Source organism: Drosophila biarmipes, unplaced genomic scaffold (genome assembly GCF_025231255.1).
Source record: "Drosophila biarmipes strain raj3 unplaced genomic scaffold, RU_DBia_V1.1 ptg000016l, whole genome shotgun sequence".
Lineage (NCBI taxonomy): Eukaryota > Metazoa > Arthropoda > Insecta > Diptera > Drosophilidae > Drosophila > Drosophila biarmipes.
The window spans coordinates 290,001-305,000 of NW_026114534.1; the positions used below are offsets into that span (position 1 = coordinate 290,001).

A 15,000-nucleotide genomic window follows, 5' to 3' on the forward strand; every position below is an offset into this window, starting at 1 on the left:
CATATAAGTCTCTGGTAATATATAAAATAGAACCGAGTGTATATATATAATTATTACTACTATATTTATTTCTTAAATAATATATACTTATATATTATTTATATATATACTCTTTATTATATATTATATAATTTCTTAAATAACTCTCTTAATAGCTATTTTTTATTATCAACAATATAAGTTGATATTAATATTGAAAATGTATTCATAATTACATTTTTATATTTCTTTGGTAGACTTTTATGTACTATTATTATTTAATAATACACATATAATATAAATCATGTTAGCCTACCTCCTAAAATTAACGATAAAATTCGGAAACAATTTGTTATTCTATGTACAATAGAAACTTGGCCTTTGTTTCAACGTTATTATCTTTGGGCTTAAAATATTAACCGCGGAGCCAAGTCTCGTATTCAAATAAATGAATAAAGAAACAAATTTGACGGATAATATCTTCTCTACTGACATATGTCAATAGCAGACGGCCGGCCCATTGACCATCCTATAGTAGTTTTTGGACACGCTGTCTCCCATTCGGGTATATTCAATTTACTTTGCCACTCACCCATATAGTGTTCTCTTATATAATAAGACAACGCACTTTTATATTCATTATATGGATATATTGCCTTCCTCATATTTGCCACACCACCTATAGTAGTTTTTGGACACGCTGTCTCCCATTCGGGTATATTCAATTTACTTTGCCACTCACCCATATAGTGTTCTCTTATATAATAAGAAAACGCACTTTTATTTTCATTATATGGATATATTGCCTTCCTCATATTTGCCACACCACCTATAGTAGTTTTTGGACACGCTGTCTCCCATTCGGGTATATTCAATTCTCTTTGCCACTCACCCTTATAGTATTCTCTTATTTAATAAGAATACTAAAATACTTCTCATATTATAGATGTAATCTATTAACTTCTCAATATCCATACGGTTTATGTATGGTATTGACAAAATCCTATGCATTTGCATAAGATTTATTTTGCCACAATTTATAGTACTAGTGCCGCCCTCACTAGGTATAAATATCTCATTTCGCTAGTAGTGTATGGGCAAATTCTACTAGCTATTCTCATAAATATGTCACTTATATGCCATATCTATACAATTCATGCACTTTTATATGTATATTTGCTATATTATACATTATTATGCCTTATAGGTATTATACCTATAAGCCACATCCATACGATTGCTTAATATAAATATATGTATAATTTTTTATACATATTTTTTTTTTATTTATGTATGGTTTTTTATTCATATCCATATACTGTATTCACTTTTATATGGATATGATTGGCGTTTTATATAGTATTGACAAAATCATAAGTTTGACCAATACGAGGAGAGGTCCGCCAACGACCACCTCCCTATAGGTGTTTTTGGACACGCTGTCTCCCATTCGACTGCTTACTATACTAGGGGCTACCCGCTCCGTATGATATTCTCTCATATAACAAGAGAATGCAAGAAATATTCGTATTTTATGAATATAATCCATTTATTTTTCAATATCCATACGTTTTACTTAGTTTTTTGTACGGTATTGACAAAATCCTATGCATTTGCATAAGATTTATTTTGCCACAATTTATAGTACTAGTGCCGCCCTCACTAGGTATAAATATCTCATTTCGCTAGTAGTGTATGGGGAAATTCTACTAGCTATTCTCATAAATATGTCACTTATATGCCATATCTATACAATTCATGCACTTTTATATGTATATTTGCTATATTATACATTATTATGCCTTATAGGTATTATACCTATAAGCCACATCCATACGATTGCTTAATATAAATATATGTATAATTTTTTATACATATTTTTTTTTTATTTATGTATGGTTTTTTATTCATATCCATATACTGTATTCAATTTTATATGGATATGATTGGCGTTTTATATAGTATTGACAAAATCATAAGTTTGACCAATACGAGGAGAGGTCCGCCAACGACCACCTCCCTATAGGTGTTTTTGGACACGCTGTCTCCCATTCGACTGCTTACTATACTAGGGGCTACCCGCTCCGTATGATATTCTCTCATATAACAAGAGAATGCAAGAAATATTCGTATTTTATGAATATAATCCATTTATTTTTCAATATCCATACGTTTTACTTAGTTTTTTGTACGGTATTGACAAAATCCTATGCATTTGCATAAGATTTATTTTGCCACAATTTATAGTACTAGTGCCGCCCTCACTAGGTATAAATATCTCATTTCGCTAGTAGTGTATGGGCAAATTCTACTAGCTATTCTCATAAATATGTCACTTATATGCCATATCTATACAATTCATGCACTTTTATATGTATATTTGCTATATTATACATTATTATGCCTTATAGGTATTATACCTATAAGCCACATCCATACGATTGCTTAATATAAATATATGTATAATTTTTTATACATATTTTTTTTTATTTATGTATGGTTTTTTATTCATATCCATATACTGTATTCACTTTTATATGGATATGATTGGCGTTTTATATAGTATTGACAAAATCATAAGTTTGACCAATACGAGGAGAGGTCCGCCAACGACCACCTCCCTATAGGTGTTTTTGGACACGCTGTCTCCCATTCGACTGCTTACTATACTAGGGGCTACCCGCTCCGTATGATATTCTCTCATATAACAAGAGAATGCAAGAAATATTCGTATTTTATGAATATAATCCATTTATTTTTCAATATCCATACGTTTTACTTAGTTTTTTGTACGGTATTGACAAAATCCTATGCATTTGCATAAGATTTATTTTGCCACAATTTATAGTACTAGTGCCGCCCTCACTAGGTATAAATATCTCATTTCGCTAGTAGTGTATGGGCAAATTCTACTAGCTATTCTCATAAATATGTCACTTATATGCCATATCTATACAATTCATGCACTTTTATATGTATATTTGCTATATTATACATTATTATGCCTTATAGGTATTATACCTATAAGCCACATCCATACGATTGCTTAATATAAATATATGTATAATTTTTTATACATATTTTTTTTTATTTATGTATGGTTTTTTATTCATATCCATATACTGTATTCACTTTTATATGGATATGATTGGCGTTTTATATAGTATTGACAAAATCATAAGTTTGACCAATACGAGGAGAGGTCCGCCAACGACCACCTCCCTATAGGTGTTTTTGGACACGCTGTCTCCCATTCGACTGCTTACTATACTAGGGGCTGCCCGCTCCGTATGATATTCTCTCGTATAACAAGAGAATGCAAGAAATATTCGTATTTTATGAATATAATCCATTTATTTTTCAATATCCATACGTTTTACTTAGTTTTTTGTACGGTATTGACAAAATCCTATGCATTTGCATAAGATTTATTTTGCCACAATTTATAGTACTAGTGCCGCCCTCACTAGGTATAAATATCTCATTTCGCTAGTAGTGTATGGGCAAATTCTACTAGCTATTCTCATAAATGCCTTCTTTATGCCATATCTATACAATTTATGCACTTTTATATGTATATTTGCTAATATTATACATTATTATGCCTTATAGGTATTATACCTATAAGCCATATACATACGATTTCATTTTTTTATTTATATATGGTTTTGTATTTATAACCATATACCGTATTTACTTTTATAAGGATATGATTGGCGTTTTATATAGTATTGACAAAATTATAAGTTTGACAAACACTTTTTTAAGTCTTTTAGTTAAAATTGTCATTTTTAATTGACTATCTAAACACTAGATATATTTGCACATGGAGCAAAAAGTATAAAAATTGGTCGCGTCACTAATAATATCGCGATACATTTTTACTACCATCAAAATACCACATACGTTTATATGTCCTCTTTATTTAATTTGGTTTCTAAACCTCAGGAATAGTTTTAATTATATGTGCGCTCTAAGTTGAATGAATTTCTTGAATCTCTTTACTTGAATTTCTAAGACTTAAAAATATTTATAAATAGATGTCCTATTGCATAATATTTTTTTATCGCTTCACTTATAAAATAACGATCCTGCCTTTCTACCTTTGAATAAACATTCATATAAACATGGAGAAAAAAACGTTCGCGTCACTAACAGTATGTGACGATAAAATTTTGCTAACATTAAAAGGAACATATTTTTATATGTCAACTCTTAGTTGAATTGGTCTATTGCTTAAGATTCTAGACCTTAGGAATATTTTTATATTATATGTTTGCCAATCTTCGCGTCACTAAAAAGATGACGATTCATATTGTTATTATTAGATGGTCGAGTTGTACTTATATTGATATGTTAATCAAATTGGTCTCTTACTTGAAAATCTAGACCTTAGGAATATTTTTATATTATATGTTTGCCAATCTTCGCGTCACTAATAAGATGACGATTCATATTGTTATTATTAGATGGTCGAGTTGTACTTATATTGATATGTTAATCAAATTGGTCTCTTACTTGAAAATCTAGACCTTAGGAATATTTTTATATTATATGTTTGCCAATCTTCGCGTCACTAATAAGATGACGATTCATATTGTTATTATTAGATGGTCGAGTTGTACTTATATTGATATGTTAATCAAATTGGTCTCTTACTTGAAAATCTAGACCTTAGGAATATTTTTATATTATATGTTTGCCAATCTTCGCGTCACTAATAAGATGACGATTCATATTATTATTAGATGGTCGAGTTGTACTTATATTTATATGTTAATCAAATTGGTCTCTTACTTGAAAATCTAGACCTTAGGAATATTTTTATATTATATGTTTGCCAATCTTCGCGTCACTAATAAGATGACGATTCATATTGTTATTATTAGATGGTCGAGTTGTACTTATATTGATATGTTAATCAAATTGGTCTCTTACTTGAAAATCTAGACCTTAGGAATATTTTTATATTATATGTTTGCCAATCTTCGCGTCACTAATAAGATGACGATTCATATTGTTATTATTAGATGGTCGAGTTGTACTTATATTGATATGTTAATCAAATTGGTCTCTTACTTGAAAATCTAGACCTTAGGAATATTTTTATATTATATGTTTGCCAATCTTCGCGTCACTAATAAGATGACGATTCATATTGTTATTATTAGATGGTCGAGTTGTACTTATATTGATATGTTAATCAAATTGGTCTCTTACTTGAAAATCTAGACCTTAGGAATGTAATATATAAAGGATTAAAAATTCGCCACAAAGCCAAGCAAACAATCAATGCATACAAATAGATTGTTGGTTGAACTTTATATAAGAAGTTCAACACAACAAATAAATTATGCAATTTTATTATCGAATCATCAAGCAAAGGATAAGCTTCAGTGGATCGCAGTATGGCAGCTGCTCAACCACTTACAACACCTTGCCTGTTACAAAAGTCGTTTACAATTGATTCTAGGCTTTGTCATTGTATTAAATAATGCTTTTATATGTAACTAGCGCGGCATCAGGTGATCAAAGATCCTCCCAATTTACTATGTTACAAATTACATTGGCATCACATCCATTGTCGTTTAAAAAGTAAATTATAAACTTTAAATGGTTTAGAAGCCATACAATGCAAATTGCCCCTTATTTATCATTGCAGTCCAGCACGGATACGACCTTAGAGGCGTTCAGGCATAATCCAACGGACGTAGCGTCATACCACTGTTCGCTCGAACAAGTATTGTGCCATTGGTCCGTACCTGCGGTTCCTCTCGTACTACGCAGGAATGCTGTCGCAACAACGTTTTGTCATTAGTAGGGTAAAACTAACCTGTCTCACGACGGTCTAAACCCAGCTCACGTTCCCTTGCATGGGTGAACAATCCAACGCTTGGTGAATTTTGCTTCACAATGATAGGAAGAGCCGACATCGAAGGATCAAAAAGCGACGTCGCTATGAACGCTTGGCCGCCACAAGCCAGTTATCCCTATGGTAACTTTTCTGACACCTCTTGTTAAAAACTCTTTAAACCAAAAGGATCGATAGGCCGAGCTTTTGCTGTCCCTGTGTGTACTGAACACCGAGATCAAGTCAGCATTTGCCCTTTTGCTCTATGTGTGGTTTCTGTCCGCACTGAGCTGGCCTTGGGACACCTCCGTTATTATTTGAGAGATGTACCGCCCCAGTCAAACTCCCTACCTGGCAATGTCCTTGAATTGGATCATACCTGAGTAATTGGAGTTATACCAAATTTTCAAATCAAAAATACATAAATGCACCGTTTTATTAAAGAATTTGTTTGCGATTATATAACAAACTCGTGATACTTTGATCAAGAAGCTTGCATCAAAACCCAATACCATAAGATATAATAAATATATCCGTATAATGGCTAGGAAATGATACACGTTCCATTTAATCAAGTAAGTAAGGAAACAATAAGAGTAGTGGTATTTCATTGGCGATACCAAACCGAGGTCTAATATCTCCCACTTATTCTACACCTCTTATGTCTCCTTACACTGCCAGATTAGAGTCAAGCTCAAAAGGGTCTTCTTTCCCCGCTAATTATTCCAAGCCCGTTCCCTTGGCTGTGGTTTCGCTAGATAGTAGATAGGGACAGGTGTGTCTCGGATCCCTCCGAACTTATTTAACGTGACGTGTTCCGCACTGAAGGGATTACAGCCACGGCATTCTAATATACCCACAAGGGAGTATATAATGCAAGGGTCTGGGTTAAGCGCCAAACCAACGCCCTGGACTAGAAGCTATAGCTATGTACATAGCAACCACCCCAGTAGCAATTTAAGTACTTGCTTGTCGGGCAAGCACTCCCCCTTGCATAGGGGCGAGATCTATCTAAAATCTCTACTGTTCTTTGGGTCGCAGCACCCGAGTTGTATTAACGCAACATCCACGTCGAGCCCGGGGACTCTACCCGCGATATAGGTGTCAACCACAGCCACCACGAAACTCCCACTAGGGGGCCGACCTCAATGAGTAGCCTTGGAGAACCACTCAACCCGTGGCACCGAAATTTCAGGCTCGGTGGGCCTCACCCCTTCAGCTCCGACAAGCTCGGATGGGGCAACCATGTCATATTAGTCGCCTCCTACGACAAGCAATGACAAGCTGTGGCAGTATTCTTCGCCGTTGCCACACGGCAAGGGGGTTTTGGGACTATTGTCCCGGCGCCTGCGGTTCATCCCTCGTCGCTTCCATCCTACGCCTCGAGAAGGCAGCATCAGCAAAAGCTCCTAGGAGACGCATCCGTTCTGGGGTCTCGACTACTCCTGCGACGTTCCATCGTTCTTGGACTCGAACAATGCCAAGGGCATCCAAGTCACGCAAATCGCTATAGAGGCGGCACTCACATAGTACGTGAAGCCAGTCCTCACTCTCCTCTCCACATGAGCATGCGGTTGTGGTGCTGAGGGTTCTACCATGGAGGAAAGCGTTGAACGACCCGTGTCCTGTCAGCAAGAATCCGGCTCTTAAGGTGAAGACAAAGTCCTTCCTCTTGTAGACGAACGCTGCCTCTGGGAAAAACTGGCGAGTCACAAAACCGTGAGCCGCTTGGTCCCATCTGAGTTGCCACTCATTTAGCAGACATTCGTCTAGCAGAGCCATCTTGGATTTCCAGTCCAACACAGACAAGTCCTGTCCATAGAGCCAGTCGCTCTCGTCCAGGGGAACGTGCTTTCTGAGCTTAAACTTCACTGCCATCCTGTGAGCATCTAAATCCATTGGAGGAGCACCAGCAAGCACCTGCAGTGCCACCGTGGACACTGTGCGGCATACCGGTAGGCATCCTAATAGGATGGTCCTCTGGCACGAGGTGAGGAGTCTTAAGGACTTGCCCTTGCTCGCCGCCTTGTACCAGACCGAGGCACCGAAGAGTGCACAGGGGACCATGAGTCCGCTGTATATCGTCCTCTTAGCACGGGAGCTGAGCCCCCAATCGACTCGGAGCACCCGTGCTAGCCCTCCGGCAACTCCAGCCAGCCGATCTCTGAGAGCAGAGATATGCGGGAGAAAGCTCATCCGCTCGCCGACTAAGATGCCAAGGTACCGGCATTTGGTGACGTATGGCAGGCTTGCTCCAGCAAACCGTACCGTCGGTCTCCTAGTGTCTGAAAGATTCCCTTTCAGCAACATGATTGCCGTCTTGCTGGTTGACACACTCACTCCAACCTCAGCTCCCCAGGCTCCCACGATGTCCATCAACTGCTCACCCTTTCGCTCCAGATCGGCACGGGAATTCCCATCGACGAAAAGTAGCAAGTCATCTGCAAACGCGCTCAGAGCACAATGTGGCTCCAGGCGCTGAAGCAGCACATCCATCAGTAGGTTCCAAATAAATGGACCACTGACGGACCCTTGCGGGCAGCCCCGTGTAACCGACACTGTGGCCGCTTCGTAACTGCTGATGATACTGGCACTTCGACCGGAGAAATAACTTTTCCACAAGTCTATCTCTCGACAGCCGACGTCGATAAGCCGATCCAGCACCGCGTTCCACTCAACATTGTCGAAGGCACCCTTGAAATCAACAAAGATTCCCAGCACCCTCCTCTCGCGGCTGGTGGAAACGGTGTTTTTAGCGTGCATCCACGCATCCTCAACGCAGCGTCCAGGCCGAAATCCAAATTGCCATCTGCAGCCATCCGGTAGCACATCCTTCAGTCGATTCACCATGATCCCTTCCAGCACCTTTCCGAACACTGGCAAAAGGCATATGCCACGATAAGAGGCAGGATCGCTCCTGTCCTTATCTGGCCCCTTTACCAGCGGTATCACTCTCGGGTGTTTCCACTCGGCAGGAAAATATCCTTCCGAGAGGCATCGAGAGTACAACTTTGTCAGGTGCTGAGGGATAGCACGCCATACCTCCTTGACGATCCCACCCGTGATGCCGTCCATTCCCGGCGATCGCCGGCTTCTCAGCTTCGCGACGCTGGTTGCCACCTCGAAGGCTTCGAGGGTCGGTGGAGCAGCAGGAGTTATACCCTCACGCACTGTGGATTCCGCAACAGGGAAGAAGTTGCGGAGGAGTATATCTGCGCAGTCGTGCCATGTCGTAAGTAGCGCGCCGTTCGACCTAAGACATCCAAGATCGGTTGTCTTTTTCCGGCCTCGGCATATTCGGTAGGCGTGCCCCCATGGATCATCCTTGTGCCGTCCCACGAAGTCCCGCCAGTTTTGTTCCTTTGTCATCAGGATAAGCTTCTTATACTGGCCTGAGGCAAGCCTTAATCCAGCGGCAAGTCGCTCAACATCGCCGGTGCCACTCCGACGAGCTGCCTGCAGCCTGCGCCTCAGTCTCCTGACCTCTTGGCGCTTGGTACTCAGTTCAGGATTCCACCATATTACGTTTCCCCTTGCTGCAGGTATCCTGCGCCCTATTACCCTGTCGCACACTTCGTGTACGATGGAGCGAAGGGCTGACACATGATCATCCAACGGCGATTCCTCCAGTTCCTCGAGACATTCAGCTACATCCCTTAGTTCTACTCTGAATCTTCGCCAACTTGCATTGGAGAGCCTCCATTGCGGTACCGGAGCTAGGCTCTCAACAGTACTGCTTGGATCTGGAGTAACCTCAACAGTGATGATGTTGTGGTCACTCAGCTCCCAGAAGTCAACTCTCCATTCGTATGTTGCCCACACACGCGCTGCTTCGTTGGTGAAGGTCACGTCGATATCACTTCTGGAGCGGTGATTATCGAACGTGAACACCTGGCTGGCCGTATTAAGCACACAGACACCGCTTGCGATGATCCACTCGTCCATGTGCTGTCCCCGTTCGCGATTCAGACGGTCTCCAGAGTTAGCTGGAGTTTTGCTGAACCACATCGGGGAAACCGCATTCGCATCAAGTCCGAGGATTGTCGGTGTCCTGCTGGCTAGCAGCAGAACCGTATCCAGGTAGTCAGTGTAGGGCTGCAGGGCAGCTGAGTACTGGCAGTATACGGAGGACAGAAAAATGGTGCCGTATTTTCCTGTGACACTCACGCACACTCCATAATCCGTCGTCAATGTCTCGATGGGCATGCAGATGGCAGACGGGTCGTCCACGATGATGGCAGCTTTCTTCCTTTTGTCAGCGAAGATTCTCATGCCTCCAGGGAGTCCAGTGAGACGCTTGCCTGCGTCCACATAGGGCTCCTGAATGAGTGCGAACAGGTGGCCAGCATCTCTCATCCGCTTTGCAAGCTCGATGACAGCGCAACGGCCTCGACCACAATTCGCTTGGATGAAGCTGAACATGTTAATGTCTAGCTTGCACCCTGGCTAGCACAGCGCTATATATCGGGCATCCACCCGAGAGCATATAGTGCCCCGAGGGTAGCCCTTTATGGCGGCAGTTACGGCAGTCCACCGCATTTTTGCACTTCGCCGCGACGTGGTCGTTCTGTCCGCACTGGCGGCAGACCTGGTTTTCTCTAGCGTACCGACACTCGCTGACTTTGTGGTCAAAACCAAGGCATCGGTGGCACGCATAGGTGCGCACTTGAGAGCGGCAGCGGTAAGAGAACCACTTGATATACACCCTCCCGCTTTCGAGAACGGCCAACGCCTGATCATCTACTTCCAGCGTCACGTTTATAGTGGCGCTGTTAGCTGCTGACCAGGGCTTGGTCGCCAGGACTACCGCCTTCTGGAACTCCTTCAGCGACATCTCCTCGAAGTTTTTCTCTTTTAACTCCATCATGAACTCATCCGGCGTCACAGTGGTGTCCACATCCTGTACCGTCACCCTGGGTTTTGCGGCAGTGTTTTTGGACACCTTAAGGCCCACCTCAGCGAATTTTGCGGAGGCAACGATTTTCGACATCTCCGCCTGCGATGGCGTGCGAATAATCGCGCCGCCCCGCTTCAACTCTCGCACCTCATGCACTCTGACGCCCAAAGCAGGCGCTACCTCTTTGCGGACCTTGTCCGCAATTTGCCTCCCTGATAAGGCCGGATCATCACATGCAACGACTGCCGACCAGGTCTCCCGGATTTTCCGCGGTGCGGCTACAGGGGCATAGGGGGCGACAGGGGCAGCAGGTGAGGCGATAAGGTGCGCGCCTCTAGCAGCGGCGGCTGCGTATGAGACGGCCGAGGCAACCGGTGTCTGCTTCTTAAGGCGGTCCTCAAGCACTCCAATCCGTATAAGGAGGGCTGCAACAACCTCCTCGTAGCGGTTGGCTACGGACTGCACCTTCACATTTGTGGCCGGGTTGGCATAGGAGACCATGAACATCCTACCGATCTCCGATCGGATGTCCCCCATCTCGGCAGCGACGGCACCATTACCTCTCCACTCCCTATCCGAGAAGGATTTTAGAGGACTGGCTGGTGCAACGAAGGTCTTCTCGTGTTCAGCATAGGATGCAGCAGCGGCGGGGGCTGCGGGAGCGGCAGGGGCTGCGGCAAGGGCAGCGACAGGGGCAGCGGCAGCGGCAGCAGCAGGGGCAGCGGCAGCGGCAGCGGCAGCGGCAGGGGCTGTCGCAGTGTCAGCGGCAGTTGCATCCAGTGCCATCAACTTGCACCTAGAGGCGTCCCTCAGCGGCCCTTTATTGCGCTTACCTCTGGGTCGTCCTCTGCCCCCACTGCTTCCCCTACTACTAGCACTCTCACTGCCAGAATCTCCAACATCCATTTTGGGTGGCGCCATCCGCCGGTTATCGGCAGTTTCAACCCAAAAGCTTTTCCACCAAGGACTTACCCCTTTATTATCAGCTGGTCGGAAAGCTCTATCAGCTGATCAGCTGATAAAAGTTTAGCGATGACACAAACCGCACAGCTGTTTTAGGCAAAATGTGCCTAAATAAGCCTAACGCCTCTCTCAAGAGAGCGCCTCTCTCGTGACACACGTGGCGCAATGGAAAATTTCCAATGGGAAAAAACCCAATTTCACCCGATTTCACCACTTTTACACAGGGAAAACACGCGCACTGGGTTCGCAGGCACAAAACACGAATTTTCGTGCTGTTTCTAGCTTCGTATCTGGTCTCTATCAGTCAATATTGGCTACACTCGCGGAGCGTACGGAAAACACGTCTGTTCGCACGAGCAATCTAACACCGACAGTGAGTAGATAGGGACAGTAGGAATCTCGTTAATCCATTCATGCGCGTCACTAATTAGATGACGAGGCATTTGGCTACCTTAAGAGAGTCATAGTTACTCCCGCCGTTGACCCGCGCTTACTTGAATTTCTTCACTTTGACATTCAGAGCACTGGGCAGAAATCACATTGTGTCAACACCCGCTAGGGCCATCACAATGCTTTGTTTTAATTAGACAGTCGGATTCCCCAAGTCCGTGCCAGTTCTGAATTGATTGTTAATTGATAATCGTTATAATTAATAAGAACTAATTGGTTTAACCCAATTAGTATTCTTAAAAATTTTAGCAAGAAAGTTCCACAATTGGCTACGTAACTAAACTATCCGGGGAACAAGTAACTAACATAAATGCTAGAAACTCTATTTACCCAGAACGAGCACATAAACCATGTTATTGTTTCCCAATCAAGCCCGACTATCTCAATCTTCAGAGCCAATCCTTATCCCGAAGTTACGGATCTAATTTGCCGACTTCCCTTACCTACATTATTCTATCGACTAGAGACTCTTCACCTTGGAGACCAGCTGCGGATATTGGTACGGCCTGTTGAGAAGTTTGCGTGTCCCCACCATAAATTTTCAAGGTCCGAGGAGAAAATATCGACACAACAGTATATGTCATGCTCTTCTAGCCCATCTACCATATCTCTCTGCGAAAGACTTCCATGGTAGTACGGCTATAAAACAGAAAAGAAAACTCTTCCGATATCTCTCGACGGCTTCTTTATGGTCGTTCCTGTTGCCAGGATGAGCACGAGGCCCATATTTAATAACAAACGGATACTCAACAGGTTACGGAATTGGAACCGTATTCCCTTTCGTTCAAAATTATTCAAGTATATTAATTTAGCTAGATTTTATATAATATATATATTTGTTTGGCATTTGTATTTTACTTGAAAATTTTCGGCTTTCGCCTTGAACTTAGGACCGACTAACTCGTGATCAACCACTGTTCACACGAAACCCTTCTCCACTTCAGTCCTCCAAGGTCTCATTCGATTATTTGCTACTACCACCAAGATCTGTACCAATGGCAGCTCCATGCAGGCTTACGCCAAACACTTCTACGCATACCATTGTACCTTCCTACTCACTAAAGTTTCAAAATTTATATTACAAGTAATATAAATCATCTACTTTAGCGGTAATGTATAGGTATACAACTTAAGCGCCATCCATTTTAAGGGCTAGTTGCTTCGGCAGGTGAGTTGTTACACACTCCTTAGCGGATTTCGACTTCCATGATCACCGTCCTGCTGTTTTAAGCAACCAACGCCTTTCATGGTATCTGCATGAGTTGTTAATTTGGGCACCGTAACATTACGTTTGGTTCATCCCACAGCGCCAGTTCTGCTTACCAAAAGTGGCCCACTGGGCACATTATATCATAACCTTGAACTTCATATCAAGAAAGTTAAGGTTCTTACCCATTTAAAGTTTGAGAATAGGTTAAGATCGTTTCGACCCTAAGGCCTCTAATCATTCGCTTTACCAGATAAGATTATTTTATATAATATTAAAATGCACCAGCTATCCTGAGGGAAACTTCGGAAGGAACCAGCTACTAGATGGTTCGATTGGTCTTTCGCCCCTATACTCAATTCTGACAATCGATTTGCACGTCAGAACTGTTTCGGTCTTCCATCAGGGTTTCCCCTGACTTCAACCTGATCAAGTATAGTTCACCATCTTTCGGGTCACAGCATATATGCTCAAGGTACGTTCCAGTTAGAGGCATAAATAATATAAATATCATTATACATAACTATATAGAACGCCCCGGGATTGTGTTAATTAGCTATAAATAGTTAAAAAACTAATCCCATTATTAGTCAAGTTAATTACGCTATTAGGTTTATATCCCAATAACTTGCACATATGTTAGACTCCTTGGTCCGTGTTTCAAGACGGGTCCCGAAGGTATCCTGAATCTTTCGCATTGTTAATCCTACAAGTGCATATAATAAACACAAAAATCAATGATAATTATGCCATTATATAATTCCGAAAAATTAACGCACTGTATTCATATAAATCTATCAGCACTTTATCAAATTAATAACATTTATTCTGTGTTAAAATGCAAGCAAATTAATTTGAATAAACTATAAGTTATATTTTATGATAAATTTGGTATGCTAATAGATTACAATGTCCTTATATGGAAAAAATGCACACTATTATCATAATATTGTTTAAATATTACAATTCTAATGATGAATTTTCCATAACGGATATTCAGGTTCATCGGGCTTAACCTCTAAGCAGTTTCACGTACTGTTTAACTCTCTATTCAGAGTTCTTTTCAACTTTCCCTCACGGTACTTGTTTACTATCGGTCTCATGGTTATATTTAGTTTTAGATGGAGTTTACCACCCACTTAGTGCTGCACTATCAAGCAACACGACTCTTTGGAAACATCATCTAGTAATCATTAACGTTATACGGGCCTGGCACCCTCTATGGGTAAATGGCCTCATTTAAGAAGGACTTAAATCGTTAATTTCTCATACTAGAATATTGACGCTCCATACACTGCATCTCACATTTGCCATATAGACAAAGTGACTTAGTGCTGAACTGATTTCTTTTCGCTCGCCGCTACTAAGAAAATCCTTGTTAGTTTCTTTTCCTCCCCTAATTAATATGCTTAAATTCAGGGGGTAGTCCCATATGAGTTGAGGTTGTGTATAACTTTTATATGCAATTAATTCTTTATATATAATGATAAAACATTTTATTAAATTCGTTATATTAATAATATCTGTATATAAATGGCATTTGTTTGATTTAACGAATCAACGAAGAACAATAATATTGTCAACGGTTTTCTATTTTCTAATCATTAATAAGAGACAATTCTAGATAAATTTTTATGCTAGACATTTCTCAGT

At 41.3% G+C, this 15,000-nt stretch overlaps 1 pseudogene; it reads right to left on the reverse strand.

Moving 5' to 3' along the window:
- Positions 1-5,555: 5,555 nt before the first annotated feature.
- LOC127011996 (large subunit ribosomal RNA) lies at positions 5,556-14,793 on the reverse strand (annotated as a pseudogene).
- Between the last annotated feature and the right edge of the window lie 207 nt (positions 14,794-15,000).